The sequence below is a fragment of the Oryctolagus cuniculus genome, unplaced genomic scaffold (genome assembly GCF_964237555.1).
Source record: "Oryctolagus cuniculus unplaced genomic scaffold, mOryCun1.1 SCAFFOLD_45, whole genome shotgun sequence".
NCBI lineage: Eukaryota > Metazoa > Chordata > Mammalia > Lagomorpha > Leporidae > Oryctolagus > Oryctolagus cuniculus.
Window position 1 is genome coordinate 534,622 of NW_027208356.1, and position 12,452 is coordinate 547,073.

The 12,452-nt window shown below is 39.1% G+C and overlaps 1 pseudogene; it reads left to right on the forward strand.

Moving 5' to 3' along the window:
• The first annotated feature begins 11,621 nt into the window (after window positions 1-11,621).
• On the forward strand, window positions 11,622-11,689 carry LOC138848337 (U6 spliceosomal RNA; annotated as a pseudogene).
• The last annotated feature ends 763 nt before the right edge of the window (window positions 11,690-12,452 follow it).

Consider the following 12,452-nt stretch of genomic DNA (forward strand, 5'->3'; position numbering starts at 1 on the left):
CATTTAGGAAATTGCCACACAAGAAACCACAAATCAGCTGAGGCACCCAAAACAATGACAGCAAGCCAGAAGTGGAGCAAGCCAACAGCTGTGCCCTGATTGAAAAAGAACCTTCCTCTTGTGCCCTGAACTCAATATGCCAGCCTCAAAACCAAAGCTCACATCAGAAAATTCATTACAAACCATGATAAATAAGAAAAATGGAAAAAAGCCAAAAAATGCAAGAATCCATAATGATATAGGGCTTGATTTAGTCGCTAGGAAACCGGCTGTTCCCAGATTCATCCACCCCTCCAGCTGACTACCTGTGGAATTCTGACTGAATTAACCTGAAAATCAAAGTGAAACTCAGTTTGGAGGCAATTAATATCTGTCACCTCAGCCAAAGCGTTCCATTTTATTTTCATAAACACAAAAACTCACCTTGGTCATGTTCCCTGTAGATTTCTAAGTTTCAAACGCCTATTTGTTGTGTTTTTTTTATTTCATAATGGCTATTCTGTACAAACTCTTCTTTGCATTGCATCAGAATACAAAATTTGGGAAGGAAGAAGGCAAAGCCAACACAGACCTGAAAACATTTGGGAAATTGCCACACAAGAAACCAGAAATCGGCTGAGGCACTCAAAACAATGACAGCAAGCCAGAATTGGAGCAAGCAAACAGCTGTGCCCTGATTGAAAAAGAACCATCCTCTTGTGCCCTGAACTCAATATGCCAGCCTCAAAACCAAAGCTCACATCAGAAAATTCATTACAAACCATGATAAATAAGAAAAAAGAGAAAAAAGCCAAAGAAATGCAAGAATCCATAATGATATTGGGTTTGATTTAGTTGCAAGGAAACTGGCTGTTCCCAGATTCATCCACCACTAAAGCTGACTGCCTGTGGAATTCTGACTGAATTAACCTGACAATCGCAGTGAAACTCAAGAAACCAAATTTCAGCTGAGGCACCCAAAACAAAGACAATAGCCAGAATTGGAGCACACCGACAGCTGTGCCCTGTTTGAAAAAGACCATTCCTCCGATGCCCTGAACTCTATATTGCAGTCTGAAAATCAAAGCTCACATCAGAAAATTCATTACAAACCATGATAAATAAGAAAAAAGAGAAAAAAGCCAAAAAAATGCAAGAATTCATAATGCTATAGGGCTTGATTTAGTCGCTAGGAAACCGGCTGTTCCCAGATACATCCACCCCTCCAGCTGACAGCCTGTGGAATTCTGACTGAATTAACCTGAAAATCACAGTGAAACTCAGTTTGGAGGCAATTAATATCTGTCACCTCAGCCAAAGTGTTCCATTTTATTTTCATAAACACAAAAACTCACCTTGGTCATGTTACCTGTAGATTTCTAAGCTTCAAATGCCTATTTGTTGGGTTTTTTCTTTCATAATGGCTATTCTGTACAAACTCTTCTTTGCATTGCATCAGAATACAAAATTTGGGAAGGAAGAAGGCAAAGCCAACTCAGACCCTGAAAACATTTGGGAAATTGCCACACAAGAAACCACAAATCGGCTGAGGCACTCAAAACAATGACAGCAAGCCAGAAGTGGAGCAAGCCAACAGCTGTGCCCTGATTGAAAAAGAACCATCCTCTTGTGCCCTGAACTCCATATTGCAGCCTCAACCAAAGCTCACATCAGAAAATTCATTACAAACCATGATAAATAAGAAAAAAGAGAAAAAAGCCAAAGAAATCTAAGAATCCATAATGATATTGGGTTTGATTTAGTTGCAAGGAAACCGGTTGTTCCCAGATTCATCCACCACTAAAGCTGACTGCCTGTGGAATTCTGACTGAATTAACCTGACAATCCCAGTGAAACTCAAGAAACCAAATTTCAGCTGAGGCACCCAAAACAAAGACAATAGCCAGAATTGGAGCACACCAACAGCTGTGCCCTGTTTGAAAAAGACCATTCCTCTGGTGCCCTGAACTCTATATTGCAGCCTCAAAACCAAAGCTCACAGCAGAAAATTCATTACAAACCATGATAAATAAGGGAAATGTGAAAAAGCCAAAGAAATGCAAGAGTCCTTTCTGATATTTGGCTGGATTTAGACACAAAGAAACTGGCTGTTTCCAGATTCATCCCCCCTTCCACAGACTGACTCTGGAATTCTGATTGAATTCACCTCAAAATCACACTCACACTCATTTGGGAGGGAATTAGAATCTGTCCCCTCAGCAGAAGCGTTCTATGTCATTTTCCAAAACACAGAAACTCATCTTGGTCGTGTTGCCTGTAGATTTCTAATCCTGAAAGGGCAATGCGCTGTGTTTTTTTTTTTTCTTTCTTTCATAATGGCTACTCTCCAAAATCTTGCTTGTATTGCATCAGAATACAAAATTTGGGAATAAGAAGGCAAAACCGACTCAGACCCAGAAAACATTTAGGAAATTGGCACTCAAGAAACCACAAATCGGCTGAGGCACCCAAAACAATGACAGCAAGCCAGAATTGGAGCAAGCCAACAGCTGTGCCCTGATTGAAAAAGAACCTTCCTCTTGTGCCCTGAACTCAATATGCCAGCCTCAAAACCAAAGATCACATCAGAAAATTCATTACAAACCATGATAAATAAGGGAAATGTGAAAAAGCCAAAGAAATGCAAGAGTCCTTTGTGATATTTGGCAGGATTTAGACACAAAGAAACTGGCTGTTTCCAGATTCATCCCCCCCTTCCACAGACTGACTTTGGAATTCTGATTGAATTCACCTCAAAATCGCTCTCACACTCCATTTGGAGGGAATTAGAATCTGTCACCTCAGCAGAAGCGTTCCATGTCATTTTCCAAAACACAGAATCTCATCTTGGTTGTGTTGCCTATGGATTTCTAATCCTCAAAGGTCAATTTGCTGTGTTTTTTTTTTTTTCTTTCATAATGGCTACTCTGTCCAAAATCTTGCTTGTATTGCATCAGAATACAAAATTTGGGAAGGAAGAAGGCAAAGCCAACTCAGACCCCGAAAACATTTAGTAAATTGCCACACAAGAAACCACAAATCAGCTGAGGCACCCAAAACAATGACAGCAAGCCAGAAGTGGAGCAAGCCAACAGCTGTGCCCTGATTGAAAAAGAACCTTCCTCTTGTGCCCTGAACTCAATACGCCAGCCTCAAAACCAAAGCTCACATCAGAAAATTCATTACAAACCATGATAAAGAAGAAAAAAGAGAAAAAAGCCAAAGAAATGCAAGAATCCATAATGATATAGGGCTTGATTTAGTCGCTAGGAAACCGGCTGTTCCCGGATTCATCCACCCCTCCAGCTGACTGCCTGTGGAATTCTGAATGAAATAACCTGAAAATCACAGTGAAACTCAGTTTGGAGGCAGTTAATATCTGTCACCTCAGCCAAAGTGTTCCATTTTTTTTTCCAAAACACAAAAACTCACCTTGGTCATGTTACCTGTAGATTTCTAAGCTTCAAATGCCTATTTGTTGGGTTTTTTATTTCATAATGGCTACTCTATACAAACTCTTCTTTGCATTGCATCAGAATACAAAATTTGGGAAGGAAGAAGGCAAAGCCAACTCAGACCCTGAAAACATTTGGGAAATTGCCACACAAGAAACCACAAATCGGCTGAGGCACTCAAAACAATGACAGCAAGCCAGAAGTGGAGCAAGCCAACAGCTGTGCCCTGATTGAAAAAGAACCATCCTCTTGTGCCCTGAACTCCATATTGCAGCCTCAAAACCAAAGCTCACATCAGAAAATTCATTACAAACCATGATAAATAAGAAAAAAGAGAAAAAGCCAAAGAAATGCAAGAATCCATAATGATATTGGGTTTGATTTAGTTGCAAGGAAACTTGCTGTTCCCAGATTCATCCACCACTAAAGCTGACTGCCTGTGGAATTCTGACTGAATTAACCTGACAATCCCAGTGAAAGTCAAGAAACCAAATTTCAGCTGAGGCACCCAAAACAAAGACAATAGCCAGAATTGGAGCAAACCAACAGCTGTGTCCTGTTTGAAAAAGACCATTCCTCCGGTGCCCTGAACTCTATATTGCAGCCTCAAAACCAAAGCTCACATCAGAAAATTCATTACAAACCATGATAAATAAGGGAAATGTGAAAAAGCCAAAGAAATGCAAGAGTCCTTTGTGATATTTGGCTGGATTTAGACACAAAGAAACTGGCTGTTTCCAGATTCATCCCCCCCTTCCACAGACTGACTCTGGAATTCTGATTGAATTCACCTCAATATCACACTCACACTCATTTGGGAGGGAATTAGAATCTGTCCCCTCAGCAGAAGCGTTCTATGTCATTTTCCAAAACACAGAAACTCATCTTGGTTGTGTTGCCTGTAGATTTCTAATCTTGAAATGGCAATGCGCTGTGTTTTTTTTTTCTTTCATAATGGCTACTCTCCAAAACATGCTTGTATTGCATCAGAATACAAAATTTGGGAATAGGAAGGCAAAACCGACTCAGACCCAGAAAACATTTAGGAAATTGGCACTCAAGAAACCACAAATCGGCTGAGGCACCCAAAACAATGACAGCAAGCCAGAATTGGAGCAAGCCAAGAGCTGTGCCCTGATTGAAAAAGAACCTTCCTCTTGTGCCCTGAACTCAATATGCCAGCCTCAAAACCAAAGCTCACATCAGAAAATTCATTACAAACCATGATAAATAAGAAAAAGGAGAAAAAAGCCAAAAAAATGCAAGAATCCATGATGATATTGGACTTGATTTAGTCTCAAGAAAACCGAATGTTCCCGGATTCATCCACACCTCCAGCTGATGCCTGTGGAATTCTGACTGAATTAACCTGAAAATCACAGTGAAACTCAGTTTGGAGGCAATTAATATCTGTCACCTCAGCCAAAGTGTTCCATTTGATTTTCCAAAACACAAAAACTCACCTTGGTCATGTTACCTGTAGATTTATATTCTTCAAATGCCCATTTGTAATGTTTTTTATTTCATAATGGCTACTCTGTCCAAACTCTTGTTTGTGTTGCGTCAGAATACAGAATTTGGGAATGAAGAAGGCAAAGCCAACTCAGACCCAGAAAACATTTAGGAAATTGCCACACAAGAAACCACAATCGGCTGAGGCACTCAAAACAATGACAGCAAGCCAGAATTGAAGCAGGCCAACAGCTATGCCCTGTTTGAAAAAGACCATTCCTCCTGTGCACTGAACTCTATATTGCAGCCTCAAAACCAAAGCTCACATCAGAAAATTCATTACAAACCATGATAAAAAGAAAAAAGAGAAAGAAGCCAAAGAAATGCAAGAGTCCTTTGTGATATTGGGCTTGATTTAGTTGCAAGGAAACCAGCTGTTCCCGGATTCATCCACCCCTCCTAGCTGACTCGCTGTGGAATTCTGATTGAATTCACCTGAAAATCGCACTTACTCTCGATTTGGAGGAAATTAATATCTGCCCCTCAGTGGAAGGGTTCTATGTCATTTTCCAAAACCCAAAAACTCATCTTGGTCATGTTGCCTATGATTTCTAATCATGAAAACCCAATATGTTCTGTTTTTCAATTTCCTGATGGATCCTCGTTCTAAACCCTTGTTTGTATTGCATCAGAATACACAATTTGAAAAGGAAAAAGGCAAAACCAACTCAGAGCAACAAAGCATTTAGGAAAAAGTCGCTCAAAGTGAAAAATTGCCTGAGGCACCCAAAGCAATTACAGAAAGCCAGAATTGGAGAGAAACAACAGCTGTGCCCTAATTGAAAAAGACCATTCCTCTGGTTCCCTGAACTCCTTAAGCCAGCCTCAAAACCACAACCCACATCAGAAAATTTATTACAAACCATGATAAATAAGAAAATGTGAAAAATGCAAAAAAGAAAAAGAAATGCAAGAGTCCTTCGTGATATGGCGCTTGTTTTAGTACAAGGAAACCAGCTGTTTCCGGATTCATCCACCCCTCCCAGCTGACTGACTGTGGAATTCTGATTGTATTCACCTGAAAAGAGAGAACATTTATAAGTATATTGGGACTGTGGAACCTGTCATTTACCAATCACATGTTAGACTGAATCATAGACCAAATATAGGGAAGAAATCCTATGCATGTAAACCTTGTGGGAATTCATTCAGTATTAAATACCCTCCATCACAGCACTCATATTGTGGAAAACCCTCATGTGTGTAATGATTGTGTGGAAACCACTCACCAGAAGTCAGATCTCATTAGACATCAGAGAATTCACACAGGGTTGAAATCTTACAAATCTAATGACTGTGGGAAGTTCTTTGGCCAGAAGAAACACCTCATAAATCATCAGAGAATTCACACAGGTGAGAAACCTTTTGAATGTAATGACTGTGGAAAATCCTTTGGCCAGAAGGCAAACCTCATAAATCATCAGAGAATTCACACAGGTGAGAAACCTTATGAATGCAATTACTATGGAAAATCCTTTGGCCAGAAGGCAAACCTCATAAATCATCAGAGAATTCACAGAGGGGAGAAACCTTATGAATGCAATCATTGTGGAAAAGCCTTTGCTGAGAAATCAAAGCTCACAAAGCATCAGACAATTTGTACTGGGGGAAACCTTATGATTGCAATGACTGTGGAAAAACCTTTGCTGAGAAGTCAAACCTCAGAAAGTATCAGAGCCTTCACACCATGGAGAAAGCTTATAAATGAAATGACTGTGGAAAAGCCTTTGGTCCCATCCTTGCATACCAAGGATAAATCCCACTTGGTCTGGGTGGATGATCTTTCTGATGCATTGTTGGATTCAATTGGCCAGAATTCTGTTGCAGATCTTTGCATGTATGTTCATCAGGGAAATTGGTCTATAATTACTTTCTTTGTTGCACTTTTTTCAAGTTTAGGAATGAAGGTGATGTTGGCTTCATAGAAAGAATTTGGGAGAATCGCCTCTCTCTCAATTGTTTTGAATAACTTGAGAAGAATTGCAGTTAGTGCTTTAAATGTCTGTTAGAATTCAGCAGTGAAGCCTTCCAGTTTTGGGGTTTTCTTGGTAGTGATGGTCTTTATTACTGGTATCATTTCCATCTGGTTATGTGTGTGTTTAGGTTTTCTATATCTTTGTTGCTCAATTTAGGTAGGTTTTATGGATGGAAGGATGGTGGAAAGCCTCTTTGCTGTACTTCATAACTCATAAGATATCAGAGTATCCACACAGGGAATTTTCTACTTGACCTTTTTGTGCAAGTTATATCTCATGAAATATTAGAGAATTCACCAAGGGGAGAAATGCATGAATATAATACATGTGAATAGCCTTTGTGGTGCAAATCAGACCTCATCAAACATAAAAGAATTCTCATGGGGAGCAATTTTATGAATGTAATGACTCAGAGCCTTTTACCATAATTCAGCCCTCATTGTACATCATCAAATTCATATAGGGAAAAACTCCTTTGAAAGTAAAATCCCTTTAATTAGAAGCCATACCTCATAAGACAACAGGGAATTCACGTGGGAGAGAAACCTTATGGGTGTAATGAGTGTTGGAAAGCTCTGCCCAAATCTCTCCTTATATCAGAATGCACAACATATATATCTAATGAATGAAATAAATGTGAGAAAGTCATTTCACATAGGTAATGCCTCATAATCCATCATGGAATTTGAACAAGGGAGAGACCTTAACAATATAATGAATGTGGAAGAGCTTTTCTCCAAAATTCATGTAAGTATTGTGACAAAACCTTTTGCTGGAAATCACATCCTATCCAACAGAGACTCATGTAAAGGAGAAAGCTTATAAATATTATTAGAGTCAGAAGTCAATGGTACATCAGAGAATTGACACAGGTGGTTTCTTAGGCGTATACTGATTGTGCAAAAACATTTTCTTTATTTCAGGCTTGTATAGACACAGAATTCACAAAAGGTGATAGTCTTTGCATGCTGTAAATACAATAAAACCTTTAGCCAGAAATTAGACATCAACAGACTTCAGAGAATTCATAAGGAACAAAAGTCTATGCAATGAATTTGGAAAATGTATTTCTGTTATAAATCAGTCTTCAATTCCCATGAATAGACTCACAAATGAGAAAACATGCATGCATAGAAAAGTTTTGTACCATAAATTATCTCTAGATGGTAAACTAATATATCACACAAAAGAAATATCATGAGTGTAATGGAATTGGGAAACCCTTTGCTATAAGGCAGATTTCCAGAAAGCTTAGCAAGATTACAGAAAAGTCTCTGAAAATGTAACATGTCTGAAAGATTTGTTGGCATCACAAACTGGAGGATAGCTCAAGTGCATGTGTTTTTGTGCCTGGCATCCAAATTGATATCTCTTTTTCTTTGATGAATTCCTTGTTTATTTATTTAGCAGATTTAGAGACAAAGGATTCCTGTCCATTGATTTACTACTATATGCCCACAATTGCCATGGTAAAGTATATGGCAAAAACTGAGTGCTGGGGGCTGTGAATCTGATTCATCACTGATAACATTGAAGACATTGGTTCCTGGTTCTTATGCTGCTATGCATGGAAATGTTTCTCTAATTTCATTTTCAAATAGTTCATTGTTAATATAAAGAAATGCTTCTAATTTTTAAAATTTCATTGAAATAATTTGTGATTAATGTGTCCTAGTCATGCATTATTACAGGGTGTAGTGCAATATTTGCACACATTTATGCAGTAAAAAGTGATCAAGCTAAGCAACTACAGTTTTATTAAGTTTTTAAAGAGTTATTTATTTGAAAGACAGAGTTACAGAGAGAAGTAGCAGCAGAGAGAGAGAGAGGTCTTCCTCTGCCGGTTCACTCCCCAGATGGCCACAATGGCCGGAGCTCTGCCAATCTGATTCCAGGAACCAGGAGCTTCTTCCAGATCTCCCACTTGGGTGCAGGGACCCAAGGACTTGGGCCATCTTCTACTGCTTTCCCAGGCCATAGCAGAGAGTTGGATCAGAAGAGGAGCAGCCAGGACTAGAACTGGTACCCACATGGGATGCTGGTGCTTCAGGCCAGGGTGTTAGCCCACTGTGCCACAATGCTGGCCCCCAAGCAACTACAGTTTCTAATTCTTCTCCATGATTTGAGACTACCAGGTCCTCTCCTTCAGTTCTTTACACAGAACCTAATATGGTTGAATGTAGTCATCTCATTATATTATGGAACAGCAGAAGTTCTTTCTGCCTCTTTGATTTTTGATACCTATTATCCAATCCCCCTCTATCCCTAGCTGCTTCCCTTCTCAGCCTCTAGTAATCACAGTTCTGTGTTCAGATCCATTATTTTCTTTCACTTCCACATGCGACAAGGACCAGGTGACATTTGTGTTCCTGCTTCTGGCTTATTTCAATTAATTTAATAATATTTTGTTCTTTTTTTGTATCTAAAAGAGGTTGCCCTGTCCATTGTTTTTCACTGATGGACAGCTAGATTGGTTTCACATCCTGGCTGCAGTGAACTGTGTTATAGTGGCTGTGTTATGGGAAAATTGCTGTATCTTTGATATGCTCTCCTCCTTTCCTTCTAATAAAATTTCCTTATTCTATATAGCCAAGAGCAAGATAACTCTCACATGGTAGGTCAATTTTTATCTTAGTTTAATTTTTGTTATTTATTTGAAAGAGTTACAATAGAGGTAGAGACACAGAGAGGTCCTCCATTAGCTGGTTCGCTCTACAGATGACTACAAAGGCCAGAGTTATGCCATTCTGAAACCTGGAGACAGGAGCTTCCTCTGGGTCTCCCTCATGGGTGCATGGGCCCAAGGACTTGGGCCATCTTCTACTGCTATCCCAGGAGATAGCAGAGAGCTGTATTGGAAGAAGAGCAGCTGGAACTAGAACTGGCACCCAAATGGGATGCTGGCCCTTCAGGCCAGGGCTTTAACTCACTGCACAACAGCGCCAGCCCCAATTTTTATCCTTTTTAAGGAATGACCATACTGTTCTGCATAACATCTGTACTAACTTGTGTTTTCACCTACCATATATGGTGGTTTTCTTTTCCCATGTGCTCTCTAGCATTTGTTATTTTTTATCAGTTTGGCATAAAAATGATATAGTATTGTTCATGTTTTTGTGTATTTTGAAATCAGTTAATTTGTTTATTAAATCTTTATTATTTGAAAGGTGGATTTAGAGAGAGAGGGAAAGACATAGATAGCTTTCATCTGCTGGCTCACACCCCAGAGAGTTTCAACAGTTGAGCCTGGGGCATGCTGGAGTCAGGAGCTTCATCCAAGTCTCCCACATGAGTGGCAAGGACCTGAGTCCTTCGTCCATCTTCTGCTGGTTTCCCAGGTGTTTAGCAGTGAGCTAAATTGGAAGTGGAGATTCCTAAACTCAAAGTGGAACTCAGATGTTATGCTGGCCTCACAGATTGCAGCTTTCCCCACTTGGCCACAATGCCAGCCCCTCTATCAATTTAATTCCTCAAAAATAGCTCAGTAATGTTGGCATCTATCTCATTTTGTTTTTTCTCTGTTATTATTCAACTTATTGATGTCTTATTTTTGTTCACATTATTCCTCTCAATTGCTCTACCTGAGGTGAGTAGGGCTGCTGTGTTGCTTAAATGAAGTGTATGCTTTAGATTACTCATTTAATGAGTGCATGTCATTCACATAGCACTTCACTGAAGTTCTACTATGTCCCAAATCCTCTTCTAGGCACAGAATTTAGACCACTTTTCTCTTAGGCCCAGATCTTGCCTTTAACATACTACTTGGAATTTAGTAGCTCATGAAATCTGCAGACTGCATAAATGAATGAATATTTTGAGGGCTGTGCTTTTGTGGAGGAACTTCATAGGAGACCGAAGGAATAAAATAAATCAAAAGTATCCACAGTATATAGAATGTATACTATTTTACAAGTCACAGAGAAGAAGAAGAAGAAGAAGGAAAGTAGTAAGACTAGAAAGTTTGTGGCAAGACTAACAGGCGCTGGTCAAGAACTTAATAAGCACATTAGGAAAGCAGTAAGGTTTCTTTTTTTTTTTTGAGGAAAAGTTTTTATTTCTAGTGATGAAATTGGCTACAGAACATTATGAAAGTTTAAAAATACAAAGAGAAATTGTCTATAATTAATAGATTCAAAATTTGACAATCAGTGAATATCATCATTAGTCATTACCAACAACAGTTATTGATTTGAAAGGCAGAGTGACAGGAAGAGGGAACCACTGCTTCACTCCCCAGACACTTGCAATAGCCAAAGCTTGACCAAGCCAAAACCAGGAACTGGGAATTCATTCTGGATGTCCCATTTGGGTGCAGGGACCCAAGCACTTCTGCCATCCTCCGTCTCCTCCCAGGGTGCACACTAGCAGAAACTTGCCTCAAAGCAGAGAAGCTACCACTCAAGCCAGGCATTTGTATATGGGATGTGGGTGTGTGGTGGTGATAGCAAGCCCTCATGGATAAAAAAAAAAAAAAAAAAAAAAAAAAAAAAAAAAAAAAAAGTTATTTCTATGCCAAGGAAATTACTCTGTAGTCTTTCTCTTATAAACTACGTATTGCTGAACCTAGATAATTTTTCCTTTATTTAACAATGACATGAAAATGTCAGTTGAGTTGGCTTTCCTGAAGACCTTGTTTCTTGAATATTAGTGGCTAGCTGAGATAAATTCTTTTCATCTCTTTCTCGCTTCGGCAGCACATGTGCTCGCTTCGGCAGCACATATACTAAAATTGGAATGATACAGAGAAGATTAGCATGCCCCTGCGCAGTAAGGTTTCTTTACCTCCCTGTAGGCTCTGCTCTCCAGAGGTGAACAGGGTCCTCTAAACCCACTTGCTGCACACACAAACACCTGAGTGTTGTATTCTCCCACAGGTGTTGGAGACTGATATGGTGTTCTGATTTATATTTACATAATGGCTAGTGACATCGGGCATATTCACATGTTTTGACCATGTACATTTCTTCTGAGAAATGTCTATTCAGATCCTTGCCTGTTTCTTCACTGTATTTTTTGGAGTTTTTCCAATTCATGTAAATGTTCTGGAAATCTGTAAACATTCAGAGTTTTAATTTTTCCTGCCATCTGTTCATTGTATCTACACTCTGATGTTTACTTTGTTGTGAAGAAGTATCTTAGTTGGATATACTCAAATGTCTCTGTTTTTATTTTTGTGACTATTGCTATTGGAATCTTACCCAAAAGCTATTGTGTGTTGACAATATTTAGAGTTTCCCTATGTTTACTTGGGTTTGGGTCTTATGATTACATTTTAATTCACTGTGAGTTCACTTTCACATAATGTAAGAGATGTTGGAGTCTCTTTTCAGGCTTCTACATATGGATAATCAAGTTCCTCTGCACCACTTGTGAAAGAGATTCTTCTTTCTCCAGTTCATTTTAGTTCCTTTGTTAAATATGAGTTGCTGGTAGAAATTTGGGTTTATTTCTATGCTACCAAGTCTTTTCCATTGAACTATGTGTCTGTTATTATATCAGTGCTAACACTTCTTCTTTTTTTTTTGCAGTA